This window comes from Dermacentor albipictus, chromosome 7 (assembly GCF_038994185.2).
Source record: "Dermacentor albipictus isolate Rhodes 1998 colony chromosome 7, USDA_Dalb.pri_finalv2, whole genome shotgun sequence".
Lineage (NCBI taxonomy): Eukaryota > Metazoa > Arthropoda > Arachnida > Ixodida > Ixodidae > Dermacentor > Dermacentor albipictus.
The window spans coordinates 125,433,660-125,457,360 of NC_091827.1; the positions used below are offsets into that span (position 1 = coordinate 125,433,660).

Here is a 23,701-nt window from a genome sequence, read left to right on the forward strand (position 1 = left end):
TTATTGATAAGCTAACTTTTGTGGCCACAAGCCTTGAATGTATTACAATCTGATTACCAAATATTGCAGCTACTGTAGTGTATCAGCCAACCACGAGCAGAAAGTCTGAATACCCGCCGTGGTTGCTCAGTGGCTATGGTGTTAGGCTGCTGAGCACAAAGCTGCGGGATCGAATCCCGGCCATGGCAGCCGCATTTCGATGGGGGCAAAATGCGAAAACACCCGTGTACTTAGATTTAGGTGCACGTTAATGAACTCCAGGTGGTCAAAACTTCCGGAGTTTTCCACTACGGCATGCCTCATAATCAGAAAGTGGTTTTGGCACATAAAACCCCATAATTTAATTTTTTTTTCAGAAAGTCTGAATTTCATTATACTTTTGAAACCCTTATATCTAAGTTACACTTAGTGCTGTTCCTTTCTTTTTTTTGATGGGTGACATAAATATCAGCATGATAAGCAATGACATGGCCCCTGTGCAGTTTGAAACTATTCTGTCCACCTATTATTGTTCGAACACTGTCAAGCTGCCCAGCCGAATCACTTATCATAGCCCCACACTGCTGGATGTTTGCATCACAAACGTACCAACAAATAAGATTGCTTCAGCCTATTTTCACTTGACCTGAATGACCACTTACCAGTTTTCTCTCTTTTTATTACACTTGTAGGAACAGAGGCTTACAGAGAATTTCCATTTATTTATCAAGTGACTGCATTGATGTTGCGGCTACCGCCATCAAGCCTACAGTAGCCGAACGATTTTCTGGACCTGGAGGGGACCGAAAAATAGTCCGAGTAAAAGAACAGTCAGAAAAATCCATGAGTCGCAAAACCAAACTTTATTCCAGCTAAACTGGACTAAAAAGTTGCGAACCGTTCCTTGTTTTAAATTTCTGCTTTTTGTAACGACATCTGCTTGCATCTATGCAAGTGTAATATTCTTATCATATACACTAGACAACAATATTAGAGCAGTGACAACGTCTTGCGTTGACCGTTGCAGGTGGCCAGAGGTGTCGCCGTCGGAGTCCAAGTCACATTGCGGCGGTGCAGTCCCCTGGCGCACGATCTCGTCATCCGTAAGCTCCGCGCACAACTCTATATCGTTGTCGATCGTGGCAAACTCATAAAAGGTAACAGCAGCGAGAAGGTCCTTCCCACTGCTGCACAAACCGGCAATCAGCTGCTCGCTATTGTCGATGTCTTCAGTGGTGCCATTTGCCTCTTCAGTCACGGGCGCTTCAGAGTTGCAAAATCCAGCATGCCTAAAACAATTTGGTATCGTTCAAGGCTGAACAGCCTTCCAGGCAGGTGCTAGCATGCCGAGTGTCAAGAACAGGTTAACAGAGTACCTCTTCCCGTTGTCAAAGCACATGAGTGTGCGGCCAAGTAGACAGGCCCGGTAGTGCACCTTGAGGTTTTTAATGGCCTCTTGGTCCATCGGCTGCAGCCCACTCGTATTCAGTGTCAAGAATTCAAGACGAATAGCTTGCAGGTTGTTTACAGCACCGTGCGCCCCGCACTTGTCTACGACTATTACCACTTGCCTCTTCTGGCGCTCAAACATCCGGTCCAGACGGTGGACGTAACATTCAAACAAGCTTCGTGTAATCCAGGCTTTTGTATTGCTGCTGTACCACACATATAATATGTGTAATGTATAATGTATATGTATATGCAAGGGTATAATATGGATAGAATTGAACATGCTCTGAGGAACGGAGGAAGCCTAAAAGCAGTGAAGAAGAACTATGAATAGGCAAGAATCAGATGTATGCATTAAGAAACAAAGCCGGCAATATCACTACTAATATGGATGAGATAGTTCAAGTTGCTGAGGAGTTCTACAGAAATTTATACAGTACCAGTGGCACCCACGACGACAATGGAAGAGAGAATAGTCTAGAGGAAATTTACTTCTTCCGGCGTTACTTGTGAGATTTTAAGAAAGCCTTGGGAGCTATGCAAAGGAGGAAGGCCGCTGGGGAGGATCAGGTAACAGCAGATTTGTTGAAGGATGGTGGGCAGATTGTTCTACAAAAACAGGCCACCCTGTATACACAATGGCTCATGACTTCGAGCGTACCGGAATCTTGGAAAAACGGTAACATAATCCTAAACCATAAGAAAGGGGACGCCAAAGACTTGAAAAATTATAGACTGATCAGCTTACTGTTCATTGCCTACAAAGTATTTACTAAGGTAATTGCAAATAGAATCAGGAACACCTTAGACGTCCGTCAACCAAAGGACCAGGCAGGATTCCGTAAAGGCCACTCAACAATAGATCATATTCACACTATCAATCAGGTGATAGAGAAATGTGCGGAATGTAACCAACCCTTATATATAGCTTTCATTGATTATGGGAAAGTGTTTGATTCAGTCGAAACCTCAGCAGTCATGGAGGCATTATGGAATCGGGGTGTAGACGAGCCGTATGTAAAAATACTGAAAGATATCTATAGCGGCTCCACGGCCACCGTAGTCCTCCATAAAGAAAGCAACAAAATCCCAATAAAGAAAGTCGTCAGGCAGGGAGATACGATCTCTACAATGCTATTCACACCGCATTTACAGGAGGTATTCAGAGACCTGGATTGGGAAGAATTGGGGATAAAAGTTAATGGAGAATATCTTAGTAACTTGCGATTCGCTGATGATATTGTCTTGCTTAGTAACTTAGGGGACCAATTGCAATGTATGCTCACTGACCTGGAGATGCAAAGCAGAAGGGTGGGTCTAAAAATTAATCTGCAGGAAACTAAAGTAATGTTTAGCAGTCTCGGAAGACAACAGCAGGTAGAGAGGCACTGGAAGTGGTAAGGGAATACATGTACTTAGGACAGGTAGTGACCGCAGATCCGGATCATGAGACGGAAATAATCAGAAGAATAAGAATGGACTGGGCAGCATTTGGCAGGCATTCTCAGATCATGAATAGCAGGTTGCCATTATCCCTCAAGAGAAAAGTGTATAACAGCTGTGTCTTACCAGTACTCACGTACGGGGCAGAAACCTGCAGGCTTACGAAAAGGGTTCTACTTAAATTGAGGACGACGCAACGAGCTATGGAAAGAAGAATGATAGGTGTAACATTAAGGGATAAGAAAAGAGCAGATTGGGTGAGGGAACAAACGTGTGGTAATGACATATTAGTTCAAATCAAGAAAAAGAAATGGGCATGGGCAGGACATGTAATGAGGAGGGAAGATAACCAATGGTCATTAAGGGTTGCGGACTGGATTCCAAGGGAAGGGAAGCGTAGCAGGGGGCGGTAGAAAGTTAGGTGGGCGGATGAGATTAAGAAGTTTGCAGGGACAACATGGCCACAATTAGTACATGACCGGGGTAGTTGAAGTATGGGAGAGGCCTTTGCCCTGCAGTGGGCGTAACCAGACTGATGATGATGATGATGATGTACCACGCAGGCAGGTTCTTTGCACCCTTAAGGCAACGCAGGTTTTTCGTCTTCCCTATCACTAGAAGGGGCAGCTTCTCGGTGCCAACCGCATTTGCCTCAACCACGACAGTTACCCTCTCCTTACTACGCTTCCCACCAGTGCAGGCCTCATTGGAAAAGGGAAGTGGACGGTCCGGCAGTATTTTGAAGAATAGGCCTGTTTCGTCGCAATTAAATATGTCTGTAGGAGCATACTCTTGTAGCAGAGCCTTCAACTTACTTGTCTGGTAATCCATGACAGTACACTGATCCACAGCATCGCTCTTCCCGCAAACTTTCTTGAAAGAGACTCCGTGCCTTTTCTTAAACCCATGGATCCACCCATCAGCGAACTTGAAGTCCGGAATGCCCATTTTTAAAGCAAGCATCTCGGCTTTCTGCTTGAGCATGTCACCCGAAACAAGGAGGTTCTTTGCTAGGACTGCTCCCAACCATAGCTGCAGGGCCTCTTCAAGCTTCGGCTGTTGTCCTTTCCGGCCATTTTTTGTAGTTCTGCAGTGCGACTGGTCGACTGCAGACAAAATCTTTTCTTTGATTTTAACATAATCAGATAAGGTCTGTTTGGAGATATTAAACTCCTTCACGACATTGACTTGGGTCTGTCCATGCTCGATAAGCTTGATGATGGGGGCCTCCTTGTCCAGCGTCATGGATGAATATTTTCCATGCTTCTTCGACACATTCGGTGGAGGCGGATGAAGAACAGGGGCCGTGGCGTTGAAAACACGTTGACATTGTGCTGAGTGAATGGCCGCAACCCACTGAAATAGTAATGACATGTTGTACCGTGACTAGTGATAGCAGGCGATGATTTAAATTGCACTGTACTGGATAAAAGCCAGTGTATCACTGCTGGACGAAAATGTGCGCGACACCACCTATGACACTGAGGCAAAACTGATGATGATGGTGGTTATCGCGAGTATCACCTGGCGCTCATAGGTGGTGTCCAAAACTGACCGCGCATGACCAGTTTCTGGCTCTCAACATTGCTTTCGCCGCAAGCTACAGGCAAAAGAATGGCCTTTAAGATTGGCGTTTCTTACAACAGGTGCCATCATTGCCGCGTGGATTTGTACGCCTCCTATACTTGTTAAGAAAATTACTACTAAGCCACTTCACGTCTGATCCAAAACTAGTCAGGCGGCTCAAGATTCAAAGTGGCATCCTCCCTGACTCATAGTGCTGGTCCATCGCGGCAAATTTTGTCTGGAAAATTGACCTTCTGGCTTTATGTTGTCTGAAAAATTGGTCGGTAAAATGCATTAGAGCTCCATGGGAACCCTGATGGTGCATTTATAAAGTGCGGAATATCCATCAAGTCTAAATTTTTATAGTCCGAAAAATCGGTCGGCTAAGTATGCCTGACAGTGCTAGTCCAGTGTCTTCTTCTTCCACCACAGGACCCTATGAGTACTGTCCACTACATGGCTCCCCCTCTTAGCGATGAAGGCACTGCCGCTAAGCGGCTTATGGTGTGGGGATGGCAGTGCCAGAGTCTAGATGAGCTGGCTTCAAGCGGTCGATCGAAATTGTCTCTTCACGTCCACTGAGAAGTGTGAAAAACTTGGCATCACGCTTGAGGACTTTGAAGGGACCATCGTAAAGAGCTTGTAGAGGAGCGCGAGTAGCATCGTGAGGAATAAATATGGGACTGCTATGAAGTAAAGATAGGTTCATGTAAAAATGTTTATCGTTATCATTTATCGTTAAAAATTAATCCAATTAATCCATGGAGTCATGGTGTCACGGGCACGAAGTGCTGCTTTCAGCTGACAGTGGAAGTGTCCTACGATGCCATTGGAACTTAGGTGATAAGCTGTCGTTTGTATGTGCGTTACACCCAGAAGATGGGAGAGAGCTTGAAAGAGGGACGAGTCAAATTGTCTTCCTCTGTCTGCCGTTATGGTGTGTGGCACACCATAATGAGAAATTGAGGTATTTAAGATGGCCTGAGCTACAGACTTTGCAGTAATGTGAGAGAGCAGCATTGCTTAAGGCCGCCAGCATGTGAAGTGGTCGATGCAAGTGAGTGTGTATCGTTGGTTCGAGGACGGTGGCAGGGGACAAACAATATTAATGTGAACGTGGTCAAAACGAATGTCTGGCAGTGGAAAATGACCAGGCGCACTCATAGTGAGTCGACTGACTTTGCTGCACTGGCACTGTATGCATGCCCGAGCCCAGCAACGGACATCAGTGTTCATACACAGCCACAGATAGCGGGAAGTGGCACATACTCCAGGGCGCGATAAGGAGTCTAGTGCATCAAAAACTTGCTGATGAAATTGGTGTGAAACACACGGTCAAGGACGACCCGTATACATGTTGCACATCACTGTCACACTGCAGCCAGGCAGTAAGATATCTCGAAGCACAGAGAATCATTTGCAGTCGGGAGTGTTTGAAGTTCACAGTCTGTGCATTGAGCAGTAGCAAGGCAGACGAAATCAATGCCGGAATGATTTACTTGGCTTGCATATATCTGAGCGTCAGCAACAGGATTATCGGCACCACTGATATGCCAAATATCAGTAGTGAATTCGGAGATATATGCAAGCTGGCAAATTTTGTGGGGAGTGTGCGAGGAACTGTTGGAAGTATTAGCACAAATGAGTGCTTTGTGGTCGGTGAGAATAAAGAACTGATGCCTTTCGAGGTTGTGATGGAAGTGGCGAATTGCAAGGTAGAGTCCTAGCAATTCGCGACCGAAAGTGTTGTAGCGGGTTTCTTGCAGTGTCAGCTTCCTTGAAAAGAAAGATATAGGCTGCCATGTCTCGCCAACCAGCTGTTTAAACACGGCACCAACAGCTATGTCAGAGTCGACCACCATAACGAACATTGAAGCACCTGATTGTGGGAGTGCCAGTAGAGTAGTGGTAGCAAGGGCATTCTTGACGAAGATAAAAGCAGATTTAGCAGCATTAGTCCATGATATAGGCATGCTAGCTTGTGGTGTGCAAGAGAGTAAAATGTGCAGAGGCTGCAAAATTTAAGCACAATGAGGAATGAAACGGCGATAGTAATCGATGAAGCCCAGAAATGCCCATAACTGCTTGGTGGAAGACAAACATGAAAAATCTTTAATGGCTTGGACACGGCATGGAATGGGTTGGAAGCCATACTCGTCTACTCGATGAACCAGGAAATCAAGAGAAACAGCGCCAAACTCACTCTTCCAAGACGTTTACAGCCAGGCCATATTGATGGAGGCGTTCAAACACCTTACGTAGGTCCGATTCGTGCTCCACAGTACAGCGACTGAATACAAGAACGTTGTCTAAATACACAAAAATACACAAAACAACAGGTCAGTGTAGTATCTCAGTTTCAGTTTCTGTTTGCCCTTACACGCCGCCAGTGGCGCCAGTGTTGTCACCTGTATGTATACATGCCTCTGAATAAAGAGTGCTAGTTCCGTTGCGGCCGTGACTGTATTCGTGGTTCCTCCCCCCCCCATCTGCGGCTACCGCCAAAATACAACAATGGCGACGAGGGTGTGACCTTTTCGTGGGGCGTAACCATGCCTGCAACTTTACTACGCCATGAGCTCTATCGGGCTCGCTCCGCCGCACTAATTCTTGCCTGTACCCGGCCGCCCTCCTGTTCCCTAGCCGCAATGGTAACGGATGTTCGAGAACTTCCTACTGGCATCAGGAACATCCGACTTCAAGCCCGAACATCGCAAGGCCCTGCTGATACACAGCCTCGGCGTAGAGTGTCAACGTGTCTTCTCCAGCCTGCTGCTTATGTCGGATGCCGCAAAGAGTGGTGAGTCAGCTGCCGGCGGTAAACATAGTAAGGATAGCGGGGACGCCGCTCAGCCTTCCATTTGTGATGAAGCTATCCAAACCCTAAAGCAACATTTCACAAGCACAAGCAATGTCGTCACGGAAAAGCACCACTTTCGTCGTCGTATGCAACAACCGAGGAAGTCTGTACAGGAGTATGTTGCTGCACTACGTGCTCTTGTGGTAGCATGTTCTTATGTGTCTTTGGAAGACTCGCTTCGTGACCAGTTCGTGGAAGGGGCTGCGTCCCAGCACCTACGCGAACGCCTTCTTCTTGAGGGCTAGACCCTTTCGTTCCCCCGAGCAGTGGCATCAGCTTCATGCACACTTTCCCCTGCAAAGAAGAAATACAGAGTTGGAGAGCGTGAAGCACTGGCGTGTGTTTGGGCCTGTGAGCATTGGCATACGTACTTGTGGGGACGGCATTTCACGTTGCGCACAGACCACCAAGCTTTGGTCTCGCTGCTCTCTTCTCACGGCACTGGGCGCCGCCCCCTTCGCATTGCACGCTGGTCTGAACGGCTGCTTCGTTACAATTATACAGTAGAGTATCAGAAGTGGTCTCAAAACCAGGTGGCAGATGCCCTTTCCCACCTTCCAGTTTCGTCTCATTTGATGAGGTTGTGTCCTTTGTTGAGTTACCGTGCCTCACTAAAGAGCAGCTTCAACAGCCCCTTCGTGATGACTGCATGTTAGAACAAGTCAAGATCTATGTCGCCACATCTTGGCCTGCACATAAGATGCCCTCGGGCGAACTGCAGCCTTTCTTCTTGGTATGTGAAGAATTGTCCGTTGTTGACAACCTGCTCCTGCATGGCGAATGAATCGTCATTCCTTTGTCTCTCACACTGCAGGTAATCGCTGCTGCCCATGAAGCTCACCCTGGTATAGTTCGAACAAAAGCTCGGCTACGGGAACGGTACTGGTGGCCAGGCATGGACAGGCAAGTGGAGCTTTCCATCCAGAACTGCAGCATGTGTCAGATGGCTGGCAAAAGTACCAAGACTGCTGCTACCCCCTTGCAGCCAGTACCCCTGCCAGAGCGTCCATGGCAGAAGCTTGCTCTTGACATTGTCGGCCCTACAGAGAGAGCCCCACATGACTGCAGATTACGCTCATCGACTATTCTTCCAAATGGCCAGATGTTCAATTCTGCAGTGAAGTATCCTCCCGCACCGTCATAAACTTTTTGCTTCACATGTTCGCCTGTGAAGGCTATCCGGACGTGGTGGTCTTCGACAACGGGCCCCAGTTCTCATCTAGGGAGTTCATTGAGTTCCTCAAAGATCGCGCCATCCACCTTGTGCACTCTTCCGTTTACTACCCCCAAGCGAACGGACTTGTCGAGCCGTTTAACCAGGTCTCCAAAAATTTTTTGCAGGTTTTCATGCTGGAACAGCGTCCGCTTCGCCAAGCGGTAACCGAGTATTTGGGCATATATCGCTGCCCGCCACATGCCACTATGGGAGTTGCGCCGTCTGTTCTCCTACACGGACGGCGACTGAGAACATGCCTTGACGTTGTGGGTCACCCGTCACCAGCTTTCTTCAGCCATCCTGTTTCCGAACTTCATCGTCTGTGCCAACTAGTTAAGAGTAAGCAAGACTACAACAAAGAGTACACAGACCATCGCAGGGCCGCGAAGAAGACAACAGTGTCTGTTGGTGATTACGTTAGAATTACAAAACCTGGAATATCGGTTAAGGGAGACCTCGTGTACAGCCACCCAAGAAAGGTAATCTGTCAACAAGGTCCATCAACGTTTCGGCTTGATGATGGACGAACCTGGAACGCGTCGAAGCTATCCAGGGTACCTGCAGCTTCAGCCACATGGAATCTGCAGCATAATGCCGTTTCCGAACCCGTGACTCCACCGTCGGCATCGCAGCAATCCAACGATTACGCCTCAACAGCTCGACCCGAAGCCTCACCAGCTATGCCCACGCTACGAGCTCCTGCGTCAGCTGTGTCGGATGACCGTGTGCTTCTTTGTAGGGTCCAACCACCAAGGAACAGAAGGCCTCCAGATCGATACCGGGACCTCATGTAGCTTGTGTGCTAGGTGCAGACGGGCGCAGTGTCACAACTTAAGTGCTCCACGAACTATGTGCAGATGGCTTTGTGTCTCTGCGAGCAATTTGTTGTTTTTTGCTTTGTCTTTTTGGCATTGCTTGTCCTAGGCTATGCTGTATAGTTATTCCATACAGTATTATTAGTGATGAGCACATGACATGTATGGTTGAAGATACTTGTAATTAATTGCAAATACTGTATATATGTATAACAATACTAATCTATTAATTATTAGTTATCTTGTTCTTGTAAGGAGGGGAATATGTAGTATCTCAGTTTCAGTTTCTGTTTGCCCTTGCACGCCGCCAGTGGTGCCAGTGTTGTTACCTGTATATATACATGCCTCTGAATAAAGAGTGCTAGTTCCGTTGCGGCCGTGACTGTATTCGTGGTTCCCCCCCATCTGCGGCTACCGCCGAAATACAAGTCAGGCCATGGAGTACTTGATCAAAGAACCGCTGAAATGGTTGAGCGGCATTACAAAGGCCGTATGGTATGCACACACATTCAAACATGTCAAAAATGGTAATGATTCCGGTTTTAGGAATGTCAGAAGGCTCAATAGAGATCTAGTAGTGGGCTTTTACTAGATTCACCTTGCTAAATATGCAGCAACAATGAAGTGATCGGTGATATCATGAATGTGGTGTATAGAGTACCTATCGGGAATCGTCACTTTGTTTAAAGCACTGTAATCGCCTCACGGCACCAATCAACAGTCTTTTTGGGCACCATGTGTAAAGCAGATGACCAAGGGCTAGCAGAAGGACAAATGAAGCCCAACTCGAGCGTGTATTCGAATTCTTGCTTTGCAATTTTCAGACAGTCTGGTGCAAAGTGTCAAGGTTGGGCATATAGTAGTGGCAGGGGAGTAGACAGAGGGGGGCTTATGGGGCTTCAGCCTGGCACCCCCCCCCCCCCACACACACACACATTTTTTCGTGCTGTCATGCACTACCGACCAAAACAACCCCCAGTGCAAAAATCATTCTGGATTTTGTCTAGAAAGTCTTTTTCGCACTCGAAAAGACAGACATTTAAATTAAATTATGAAGTTTTACGTGCCAAAACCACTTTTTGATTACGAGGCATGCCGTAGTGGAGGACTCCGGAAATTTCTATCACCTGGGGTTCTTTAACGTGCACCTAAATCTAAGCACACAGGTTTTTTTCGCATTTCGCCCCCGTCGAAATGCGGCCGCTGTGGCCGGGATATGATCCCGCGACCAGACAGACATTTCAGCGCGAACATTGGGAACTCGGACTGGATTTCGTGGCAACGCCCATGCATCTGGAGTCACATAATGCAAGGAGCCCCATCTAATCACAATGTTTCAAGGGAATTTCGATGGCAAGGGGGCTCATCACGGCATCTCGCGGAGGCTGTGAAATCTACAAAGCACGTGGATTTCAATTCTGAAACTTAATGGGCATAAAGTTCTCATAAACTTTGATGTGAAATGTGCCATTGACACTTCCAATGTCGTGCTTTAGATTTTCAATTCCCGAACATTGCGGGTTTAATGTTGTTAGTATAAACATTTCACACCAAAGGTGCATTGAGTTTTCTAAAGCCGTACATTGGACCGTACTAAGAGACAAGCCAAATTAACACACTATCAAACAAGTTGACAAAGCACGCAGCGAGGTCCGATGAGATGAAGCGTTATGGTGGTTCATTTGTGCCATCGCGTCACAGAAAAGAATATTAACATTTTTTTCATGTGCACCAAAGCATCCATGACAAGACACTGAAACCTTTTTTGTAGTTCCTTTTTGTAGTTTGACTTTTATTTGCGAGGACACATTGATCCTCTTCAATTTTCTTGTTCTCCCTACCCGCGGGCTGCCAGAGCAAGCCAGAGCACATGCATCTTTCTCGTGTTGCCCTGACCACCGTGCAGTCACTTTGGTGCGCGTTCGTTTTTCTCTGGCCGAGAGGATTTTCAACTGGCAGAGCTTTAGTTGCTTTCTGGCCGGCAGACGAGGAAAAGAAACAATGGTCGCTCGCTGCCATCACTGTGGGGACTCGACGGATTGCAATGCGCTCACTTGAGCACAACCTCTCCGGAAAATTTTGTCTCACCGATGTAGGATACCAAGCAGTAGGCGTATGGTTCTTTGTGGACCAAGCATCTCATGTTTTCTTCAATATTCCTTCGGTAGCCACATTAGGTGCCCAAAGTAGGCATTTGATTGTGGCCAACATGCTTTCCTTCAATTCTTTTTTCATTTTAGTGACTTCGCCCCACAATATAAAAAAAAAAGACATTGTTGCGGCACAACGAATTGTCGCATAGTGGAAGTTCAATTTTGTTACTTCTGCAGAAAGTGATGAGCCGCGGAATGCTTCATTTGCCAGATACTCTTATTATTCCAATAGCAATTATATGGACTCTCAGGCGTATTCCTGCCTTCGCCGTCAACCTCATGTTCCATGTGAAGTCCAAGGACGATAATATCATGACCACGCGCCACATGCTACATGTGCAAATGAAAGCGTAATGTGGGGCAGTGGCATGGGTGAGGCGACGGTGGTGGCACAGTCCTGCATGTGCAAGGGAGAAAAACAGGGAGGATGAGTGCCGCCTTCAGACGCACACAATATGCCAGGGGGAGTAGAGGGAGGAGGGAGGCGAGCCTTAGGAGTCTGTGATCTGTGATTGCGAAACATGTTTATCTGCCTTGTTTGACGCATTATACAGGATGACTTTTTCTTAGATACGTGAATTAATTGGAGATTTTACATACATTTAAATATGTTGTAGTGAGGTGTGTATATGTACAGTTTCCAGTGACACTTTTTTACGTTTTGTCAAGCTGTATCTTCGCATTTCTAATGTACGAGGGTAAGTGAAATGAAAGTGAGCCAACCTATCCTTCACAATAATGGTTCACTTCATTATCTGCGAGGCATGCGCATAGCACACAGGCATTTCTCATTTACAAAAGTAACACACAGGTGTGACGATAAATGTTCTTTAATGCTCTCATACACTGCATTGAACATGGTTGTGAGACATAATGGACGCTCCGAAAGTTGAACAGCGTGGTGTCGTGAGGTTTTTGACAGCTGAAGGTGTTTCTCAAAAAGAAATTAGTCGCTGTATGGCTGGCGTGTACATTGAACATTGTATTTCATTGGCCCCTGCAGAGCATTAGACCAAGTGGTTCAAAGAAGGATGTGAAAGTCACAAATATGATCCAAGGCCGGGCCAAAGCCACCGTGCAATCCCCAACACAATTGCAAAGGTTGATGAGCTGATTAGACAAGAATGGAGGATAAGCGTCGATGAACTGGCAGAGCGTGCGAACATCAGCCACAGTTCGGTTCACACCCTAATTCATGAACATCTCAGTTATTGGCGCATGTGTGCGCAATGGATGCCCAAGATTTTGAACCACCACCAGAAGACAGAGAGGTTTGGCGCTGGCTTGACTCATCTGATCTGGTATCACAATGAGGGTGATGCGGTGTCACAAAACGCATATCAACGTCAAATCCTTCTCCAAAGACGAGCAATGATGCAGCTATCACAACTTTGAACGAATATTTTGCCCACTCTGGTGACTATTTGCCGCCTTCAGAACGGAGTACACCGGAAAGAATTTCCCATAGAGCGAGACAGCCTAACACAATGACACCTTTTGAGGTATTAAGCTCGATAAATAGACTACATAACAGAGAGAGAGAGAGAGGGCTCTTTATTAGAAAAACAGAGAATTTTGCCGGCGCGTATATAACCGCTGGCATGCTACTCTGTATAGGGATGGGGAATGGGATTAAAAGATTCCAGATAAGAGTGGGAGAAAAAAAAAAGGATAAAAATAAATATGAAATGTCCTACTGGACCTGATACTAATTTTTACAGGTGACATGGCGGGTAAATTTAGGCTTTTGTATAGGAAGGATGCAATTCTTAAAGCTTTCCTATTTGACCAATTTCTGTCAGGTATTTGAACAATAAATCCAAAACCCGTCGCTGTTTCGAAGGGCCGGGCATTGGACCTAAGATGGTCGGTAACGTTAACGGATTGGGGCAAATCATGTCCATTTGGTGCTCAAAAAATTGTCTCTCGTCGCGGTACGCGGGGCATTCTAGTAATACGTGCTCAATTGTCTCTAAGTTGCGACAGTTATCACAGTATGGGCTAGTGGTAAGTCCTATGCGGTACAGATAATTGTTCGTGTATGCCACGTTCAGTCGAAGACGATGGTACAATGTCTCTAAGTGTCGAGGAAGTGGTCGTGGAATTTTCGGTCTCATTTCTGGGTCAATGTAACGTAGGAAGGTGTCTTGGTGAAGCGGCAGATTCAAGATGCGGTCTTTTTCTTGATAGGCATATTTTTTTGCCATGGTTGAAGCGTCGGCTTTTGTAAAATATGTTCTTCTGAATTTGCGGTATTGGAGTCCATTTCTGGCAGCTTCGTCCGCTCTTTCATTTCCCGAAATGCCGGCATGGCCAGGTATCCACTGGAACTTTATGCAATGCCCAGCAATCTTAGCCCTGTGGTGAAGATAAGCAATGTCAAATGTTGCTGGTTGATTATTGCAACGCTTGTGCCTGTTCCATATACTTTGTAGGGCTGCTTTTGAGTCTGTGAATATCACCCATGTCTTTGTCGGCTGCTGTCGAAGTATATACACAAGGGCCTCCTTAATGCCATAGAGCTCCGCTGAAGTAGATGATGTCGCTCGCTCAAGACGAAACGAGAATCGTTGTCCTGTAGAGGGAACAAAAAGTCCGCATGATGAACGATGTGGAGTTGTAGAGCCATCTGTGAAAATGTGCGTTGCGGCTGCGTATTCTTTGTGCATATATTCTAAAGCTATCTGATAAGTCGCTGCTTGAGGCATTTTCTTTTTCGAACTGATTCCAGGTATGTATGGCACGATTTCCAGTGGGGACAGTGTCCATGGTGAAATGTTTCGCGGCATAATTTGTGACGCCTGAGCAGGAATCGAAATAGATATGCTTCCGACGGCCTGCCCAAAGCTGGATGTCGCACGGGTTCTGGAAATATCCTTTAAAAAGTGATTCTTCGTATGAATGACGTGGCGGAGGTGTATCCGAAGTGTCTCCTGCGAACATAGCACTTCCAGAGGCAGGCATCCGGCTTCTGCTACAGTCCCTGAGCGGGACGACCCCTTCGGAAGGCCAAGACATACGCGAAGGCAGTTGTTTCGTGCTGCCTCGAGTTTTCTCTTGCTTGTGGGAGACACTTTGTGCAGGATCGGGAGGTAATATCGTAGTGTTCCGTCGACGTAGGCCTTATGGAGGAGCACCATTGATCGACAGTTGCTGCCCCACTGTGATCCGGCTAAAAATCGGAATACGTGCGACGCCGAGGAAATCTTCTCACTCAATTTTTTCACTCCGGGCGACCATGTGAGGTTCCTATCGATCGTCACTCCAAGAAACCTTTGCGTCCTGACGTATGGAAGGGCGCGACCACCCAACATTAGTGGGTATTTTTCCATACGCCTCCGCGTGAAAGCCATGGCAACGCTTTTGTCGGGGGACAATTTCAGACCCCTTGGATTTAGGTAGGCCGATATATTTGCTAGCGCTCTCTGGAGGCGTTGTTGGGTGGTACTGCGGGAACGCGCCGCACTCCAAATGCAGATGTCGTCCGCATACAGTGTGATTTTGACGCCAGGGGGCAGGTTTCTTTTCAGATGGATGAGGACTAAATTAAATAATATCGGGCTTAACACAGCTCCTTGTGGCACTCCCTTCTCGACGGCATAAAGCGCTGTGGGGCCATCCGGGGTACACATGAAAAGTTGGCGTCCTTGAAGATAGTCTGCAATCCATGCGTAGAGCCGTCCTCCAAGACCAAGAGTTTCCAAAGCGTCAAGTATCGCTGTATGATAGACCGAATCATATGCTGCCTGAATGTCTAAAAATAATGCAGTAGGTATCTCTTCAAGTGATGAAACCAAGGCAATGACATTATCAATTGCGGATCTATTTTGCCGGAAGCCATTCATTTCCTCCGGGTAAACTTTTGCAGTTTCCAGGAACCAATTTAGTCGTTTGTAGATCATTTTTTCGAATAGCTTCCCTACGCAGCTAAGCAGAGATATGGGTCTGAAGGAGGCGCAATTCGTTGGCTGCTTTGATGGTTTCAATATAGGAATGACTTTCGCAAGCTTCCATTCCGTAGGAACCTCCCCAGTTATCCATGAGGCGTTGTAGTACTCCAGAAGGCGTAGGCGAGATGTGTGGCATAGTTTTGCGAGCGCTTCATAGCTCACGCCGTCATGGCCAGGTGATGATCGCTTGTTTACGTCGCTGATTGCTGCCGTGAGCTCTTCGATGGTGAATGGTAATTCTAAGTCAGGAAGGGTAGCTCGAGGTGGACTAGGCTGACGACTTGCAATTTGCCGCAAAGGTTGTGCCCCGTTGGAAAGGAGCCTGCAGTACTGCTCTGCCACCTCTTTCAGGGATGCGCGTTCATGTAATGAGAGGGCGATAAAAGGATAAAGCTGTTGCGGCTCTTTGCGAATGCCTCTGACGACTCGCCAGATTTTGCTCAGCGGTTGTCGTATGTCCAGTGTCCCACAAAAGTCCCTCCACCTTTTTCGGTCCAGTTTGGTGAGGTAACGTCGTATATGCCTTTGTGCCCGTCGACAAGTTTTGAGGTCTTCGATATTCTTAGTACGTAGAGCCTTCCTTTCGGCACGCCTTCGAATGGCACATAACCTTTCAAATTCCTCGTCGTTTGTTGGTACATTACAATGCTTAGTGGCAGAGCGGGTACTTTGTTTGAGGCAATGAGCTATTGTCGGTATTATTTCTGTATTTGTAGTCGAGGCTGTGATTCCTTTGTCTACGGCTGCTGTGTAAGCTTCCCAGTCTACCGACTTCAGTTTCACTTTTCTGGGCGACGTCCGAAAATGAAGGGCAGAGATTAGGATCGGGTAGTGATCACTACCTCGAGTCTCGAAATCTGTACACCATCCGAACATCGGGGCCACTTGACTTGATACGAATGTGATGTCAGTGCAGCTAACAGTCGTCGGGTTTTTCAGGTACGTTATGCTGCCATCGTTCAAGGGCTCTATATTGTATTTTGCAAAAAGCTTCGCCAGCTTGGCACCCCGACCACATGTATGTGAACTGCCCCAGATCTCGTTATGTGCGTTGAAATCGCCACAAATAATATGTGGCGACTGAGTGTTTGTCAACAAGTTTTCCAATCTGGTCACGTCGAAAGGTGATCCTGGTTCCAAGTAGACGCCGATTAGGGTAAACACTTTGGATGCAATCACTGTGGTTGCGCAAATATATTCGTTCTTGTCATGTGGTGTTACGTCAATCGCAGAGGCAGGTATGTCGTTGCGAAATCCAACGAGCAGTCGGCTAATTCCATTTTGTCGTCTTGAATGATGAAAATAATACCCCTTTATCCTAAAGTGCTCGTCGACGCGAGACTCGGAAATGACTAAAAAAGGGAATCGGTACACTCGCGTAAGATGCTTAAAGTCTGCTAACTTCGAGCGCAATCCGCGAGCGTTCCACTGGAATATAGTACATGTGCGGAAGTGTTTGTTGGTGGACACCGCTTGTGAGACGATTGTTGGCGAAGCCATCGTTGCTACTGCGAAGAATCACGGCTTTGCGCCGTGAAAGAAGACGACACTAGCGGTTCCAAAGCCAGGATGGCCTCTACTTCAGGGATGCTCTTAAACGATGGGCTGGCACGGAGAATAGCCTTGAGTGCGGCGAACATCACGGGAATCAGCACACTTGATATCTCATTTGCAGTGTTACCATCTAACGACCTTTCTTGGTTCTTCCTGTTCTTCTGCTGCGACCTTGAGGACACTTGTTGCTGTCGTGGGGTTGAGGTTATATCACTTGAGGGCATTGATGGATTCGTTGCAGTTGAAGGCCTTTGCTGGTTTTCTTTCACGACTGAGGCGTAGGACTTTTTCAAATTCGTGTCGCTGCGCTGCACCGTGTCGTGTTGCTTTTGGTTTGTAGATGTATACATCACATCCGGATTCGGTGGTGGTTCTCGTCGTTTCCGTACTTTTCCTTGGATTTGCTCCATAGTCCGTGCAAGAGTGGCTGATTTCTTTTTAGGACACCCTCCGTATGACGCAGCATGCTCAGCTCCACAGTTTGCACACCGAGGCTGGGAACGTGACGTGCACTCCTTATGCGTATGTGGACCAGCGCATATCTTGCAGCGGATGGGGCCTTTACAATATTTCGCTATATGTCCGTGTCTTTGACATCTGAAACATTGAGTAGCAGACCCCATGTATTCCGTCACGGGATAACTGCAGAATCCAAGCGACACTCGGTTTGGTAAAGGGGCGTCCTTAGCGAATTCCAGGATGACCGAGTGTCTTCGGGTTTCCGTTACTACGCCATCTTCGTTAGGGACGTAGAAAACTTGCCTTTTAGCAGATATGACGCCTTGTTCGCTCAAATACTCCTTGAGGTTGTCATCTGAGTACTCAACAGGAACGTCCTGTATCCTCCCGTACGTGGCAGAGTAGGAGTATGGAACTCGAGCTTCTACAGGAATGCCCGATAGATCTGTCACTGTGAGGAGACGATTGGCTGCGGGAAGTGTAGACACTGTCACCATGAGGCTTCCATCCTTGTTGAGACGGTGGCTGAGTATCTTTTCTTGGGCTGTTGTCACGACCGCAGAAGCCAGAAGATTCGGGTTTACTTTCCATAAGCTGCTGTCAGGCTGAGTTGGCTTGAATATAACAGGAACACCTGCGGCTCTTTTCTTTTTGTAAGAGACAACAGTGAAGGCTGTCTGATCCATCTCTTCGTTGTCTCCTGCAGATTCTCTTGTGTCGATGTCATCTTCACGTAGCCTTTTCCTTGCTTGTTCATCTTCTCCGTGGTCTACAGAAGCAACGTGCTGACCTGATTGCTGATTTCTTGCGACGGATGCCATCAGAGCATCACGAAGGGCGGCCGACGGCGGAGGCTCGCCTCGCTGCTTCGGTCCGGTGCGCTTCGGGAGCCGCTTGCTGTGCTTCTCTCGCAGGACGGTGACCCCCAGACCGGCGTTCGGTGAAAGAGGTGCACAAAGAGTAAAAATGAGCTCTACACTTGCTAAAAAAGACTTAAAATTACAGACGGGCGTTCGGAAGCGAGCCTATCACTCGTCGTCTTCGTCTTCCTCGACTACATAACAATGTTGCAACAGGTGCTGACGAATCAAGCGCTGCACCTCTGAAGTATGTTGCAGATCTTATCTCAGAGCCCCTGGCTCGTATCATTAACTGAATGTTTGTTTCTCGTCTTTTCCCTTCTGATCTCAAGCTTGCACGTGTTGTATGCCCTATGCTCAGAGGCGATGCTCTAAATAACATTTCGAACTATAGGCCAATCTCTGTCTTGCCAGTACTATCGAAGGTGTTTGAATCTGCCATAAATTGCAGACTAAGGAACTTTCTTACTACCATATTTATTAGAATGTAGGCCGATAGTTTTTTTTTTTTTCAAATAATCATATGCCAAACTCTAGGGTCAGCTTAGATTCGAGGATTGTAAAAAACGCGCCAGTTTGTAATTGAAAATGATAAATTTGGTGCATAGTTAGCAAACAACATCTAGAAAAGTCAGTATCACAGCCGCTATTAGTCGTGCCAGTAGCTAAATGAAGTACACAAGCAACGTCGCTATTTTGACCTGTGTCATATCGGCATGCAGCGTGGCCCATAGAGTGCCGTTATCATAATGGCACTGAAGAGGCGATGCCACTATAGCGCCGTTCTTAAAAAAAAAAAAAGCTGTACTAGCCGTAGAGGCATTGCCAAATGTTCAATCCAGGCGGGACTTTGGCATCGATCCGTCATTGTAGGGGTAACGGGGGTGCTTTTTCCATGTGCCGTAAGAAGGAGATCTGACAGCGCTAAGAAAAATAAGCGCGCGATAACAGAGAGGATCTGTTGACCAAGATCGTGCCGTGTTTCGATGCGTGCACAAGCTCGGTGATAAGAGATGATGATGATTTGGGATTTTTATGGCGCAGCAGCCGTGCAGACTATAATGCGCCAAACACATGTTTTTCGGATTAGCTTATTTCTTCAAATGTTGTAAAATTGTGTAAATGGCCAAGTAAAAATATAAAACCTTAAATTTGCTATAGTTCTTGTACAATTCCCGTGGCTTTTAAAAAGTTAAAAGTATCTTCATATGGCACGAGTGGTTCATCACTCAATAAAAACATGGGATGGATAGGGATTCTTTTCTCGTAAAAGATCTTAAAATATATTTGCCTCCATTTTTCTAAGCCAGGACACGTTATTAAAAAGTGTAGCACGGTTAAAATTTCACCGCAATGTTGGCATGTTGGTTGTTATTCATTAAGTAACTATGTGTCAGCCTTGTGTGACCAATTCTCAAGCAACATAATATAACCTCATAAAATCTTTGTCTGTGGCGACAACTGCGCCATTCTCGTAAAATAGGTTTAATGCAGTGAAGCTTGTTAAGTTTTTCTTGATCCCACACTTTCTGCCGTTGTTTCTCAACTGCTATTCTTAAAGTGGCTTTATAATCTTGCCAAGGTATGCCAACATTATGTAGCTACAAATCTTTGGTACGGGCTGCCATAAAATCTGCTCTTTCATTGCCGGGAATTCCTACATGACTAGGAATCCAGCAGAAAGTGACATTTAAAGCTCTCATGTGGCATTTTGTGTACTGATTTTGTATTTTCTTCAGCAGATTATTTCTACATGGTAACCTAGATGCGAGAGCTTGAAGAGAGCTCAAGGAGTCGCTAAATATAACAGATTGATTATTTCCTCTTTTCAGGATGTCTTCAAGAGCTAACGAAATGGCATGAAGTTCTGCAGTAAAGACAGCAGCCTGATTTGGAAGTCTGATTTGTTTTTCAAATTGATTTGATGTCACTGCAGCGCCTACATTGCCATTGCTTTTTGATCCATCTGTAAAGTATTTCATGCAAAAATTATACTCTGATTCGATTTCTAAATATTCGCTTAGTAACGCCTCTCTTGGTGAAAATTGTTTTCTGTTTTTTGTTAACCGAAAGTCGCATTTCGCATGTTTCATCTCCCAAGGAGCAAAAGAAGGTTCATCTTGCAAGAATTTATTTCTTACGTTGTAACATAGGTCCGCATTCAGCTTTTGGTACCTAATAAAAAAGGAAGGAATGATTGCTGGTTTGTTGCTAAAATGCATTTCAAAGCGCGGCCTTGTAAATAGTAGTCTACAAGGATGCGTTGCACAGGACAGTACTCTCATTATGTACATGTTTCCAAGAAATAGTCTTCTGTGTTCCAAAGACAACTGGTTGGTTTCTGCATACAAGCTTTGTATAGGAGACGTACGAAACGCACCGGAACACAGACGTAGTCCAAGATGATGCATGGGATCAAGAACCTCTAATGCGGACTTTCGAGCGGAGCCGTACACAAAACATCCATAGTCTAATTGTGATCGGACAACTGCATTGTATATGCGAAGCAGACATATTCTATCTGAACCCCATGATCGATGGGATAGGAGCTTTATTAAATTTATAGATTTGAGAGATTTCTGTTTTGCATAAACGATGTGCGCTTTGAAGTTGAGTTTCTTGTCAAAGATTATACCAAGAAATTTGTATTCATTCTTTACTGTGATTTGCTGTCCTTTAATATGTAATGTTGGGTCCGGTGTGAGCCTTCGGTATTGACTGAAAGGCACGCATATTGTTTTTTCTGCGCAAAATTTAAAACCATTTTCGTTTGCCCATCGCACTATAGAGTTTACACCTAACTGCAGTTGGCGTTCGCAAGTAGCCATATTACAAGAGGAGAAACAAAGTTGAATGTCATCGACATACAAAGAATACATTAGAGAAGAAGGAATAACTGTACTTATCGAATTGAGCTTCACTAAAAATAGTGTAACGCTCAATACTCCACCTTGCGGCACTCCATTCTTCTGTATAAAACAGTTGGAGAAAGTTGGGCCAAATATCACCTGAAAAGTTCTGTCCTCCAGATAGCTTTTGATTATACCAAGCATGTGCCCTTTTATTCCGTATCTGTTCAAGTCAATTAAAATCCCATGTCTCCACGTCGTGTCATATGCTTTTGATAAGTCAAAGAAAACGGAGACGCAATGTTGCCTTTGGACGAAAGATTCATGAATTTTTGTTTCTAACCGGACTAATTGGTCGATTGTACTGCGGTTGACTCTAAAGCCGCACTGGTACTGATCAAGTAACCCATTACTTTCCAAAAGGTGCACAAGCCACCTGTTAACCATTCTTTCGAAAGTTTTTCCTAAACAACTGGTTAAGGCAATGGGGCGATAACTGTTAGGGTCAGAGCGTGGTTTTCCAGGTTTTAGAAATGGTAGAACAAACGCCTTCTTCCATGCTTTTGGAAAATAGCCTTCCACCCACAACCTGTTGAAAAGGTGAAGGATCGTGTCGTACGTGTTCATGTGTAGGTGTTGCAGCATTTCGTAGTGTATGTTGTCCGGACCTGCTGAATGGCTCTTCCCTAAATATATCGCATCGAAGAGTTCAGTTTTTGTGAAAGGACAGTTATATGGCTCAGTACTATTCAGTGATACCCGAAGATCTTTCTTTTCTGCAGTGGCCTTTATCTTAAGAAACTCGGGCGTGTAGTGAGCGTCACTCGAAATTTCAGCAAAGTGCTCGCCAAGTACATTTGCTTGACCTTGAAGATCCGTTTCCTCGTCAAATATAGGGAGCGTGTATTCTGTATGAATACCGTCAATTTTTCTCACTTTCTCCCAGACTAATTTACTTGTTGTGCGACTGTTTATAGAGCTCACATATTTCACCCATGATGTTCTTTTTGCTATCCGTCTTTCCCTTCTAGCCTCACTGCGCTTTTGTTTAAAAAACAATAAATTTTCGAAAGTTGGGTACCTGTTTAGCCGAGACCATGCACAGTTTTGTTTCCTACGGGCTTTACGCATCATTCCACCACGGTTTTGGTCTACGTGGAAGCTTCCCTTGTGAGAGTGGTATGGAGTTTTCAGCTGCATCTAAAATTTGTTTGGTTATCGCATCACATAAGTCGTCAATATTGAGTGCGATGACATCATCAATCCTTATTTCGGAGCTTTCCAAAAAAAGAGACCAGTCTGCTTTACCCAGCTTCCATCTCTGTCTTTGTGCTGGCATTGTTGGAGGCGCGTCGATCGGCTTGAGTATAATAAGGTAGTGGTCACTGCCACGTGGGTTTTCCCTCACGTCCCAAGTAAAAAACCCGGCAAGTGACGGCGTGCCACAGGAGAGGTCAATGCTTGAAGTAGATTGTGATTGAGCAATAAAATATGTTGGCTTTCCATCATTAAAAAGGTACAAATTGCAGTTGTCTAAAAATTCTTTTACCATTTTGCCCCTTGCGTCAGTGTGGCTACTGCCCCAGATGTTATTATGAGCATTAAAATCACCCAATAAAAGGAAAGGTTCTGGAAGTTCGTCCACGAGATTTTCTAGTTCTTTTCTTGTGATATTCTTACCTGGTGGTAAGTACAGGGAGCATACTGTTATTGTTTTTTCTATCTGAACCTTTACTGCAACAGCTTCTAGGTTGGTGTTAAGCTTCACTTCACGTACTGGGACTCCTTGAGCAACCACTATAGCGACTCCTCCGGATGCGACTGAAGACTGTTCCCTATCTTTTCGAAAGATGCCATATCGACGCAGAGGTTGTTTATGGCAACCTTTCAAATGAGTTTCTTGCAAACACATAAGAGAAGCCTCAGCGTCCTCGAAAAGATCGTAAATGTCATCTATATTAGTTCTTAAACCACGGCAGTTTCAGTGCACAATAGTAGCCATATTTGATGATGTGGACTATCAAGTACTTCACGAAGAGATTCTATGTAAAAGGTCACAAAGATGACATATGTAAATGAGCAAGAAACTTGCTAAAATGCTTTTTTGGGTCACGTCTCCTTGGCAGGGGGAATGACCGGAAGTCTACCCCCTTTGTGTTTTCCAGGGGGAATCCCCGACTTTTTGGTTTGCCTACCAGATGTAGGCTCTTTTGTTTGATTTGTGTCCGGCGGACACACTTCCATCATATCATCGCCCTTTGGGCGTTCATCGTTGATGGTGCTTGATGAAGGTGCCGACTTCTTGGAAAGAAAGCGCTCCTTCGGCACCAATGGTGAGACCTTCGTGGCCTCTACCGCGTGCTGACTGACGTCAGCCCCAGCAGAAGCCTCTGGGCCTCTTGGGAGAGGTTTGCTACGAGCGTCTGTATTTTCACTGGGTGGGGAGGGCCGGAGTGCTGACACTTTGTCCTGCAGCTCCACTTGTGTTCCAACTGACACCATCGGCGGCGCACGCCCTTTATGCACAGCCTGCGCGTAAGTACCTCTA

At 46.0% G+C, this 23,701-nt stretch overlaps 1 protein-coding gene and 1 pseudogene across 3 annotated transcripts in view; both read right to left on the reverse strand.

Annotated features, from left to right (window-relative positions):
• Nucleotides 1–23,701, reverse strand: part of LOC135907093 (AP-5 complex subunit mu-1-like) — a 206,472-nt gene that overhangs the window by 86,191 nt on the left and 96,580 nt on the right. The gene's annotated exons all lie outside the window — the stretch shown is intronic.
• Nucleotides 746–3,819, reverse strand: LOC139047463 (tigger transposable element-derived protein 4-like; annotated as a pseudogene).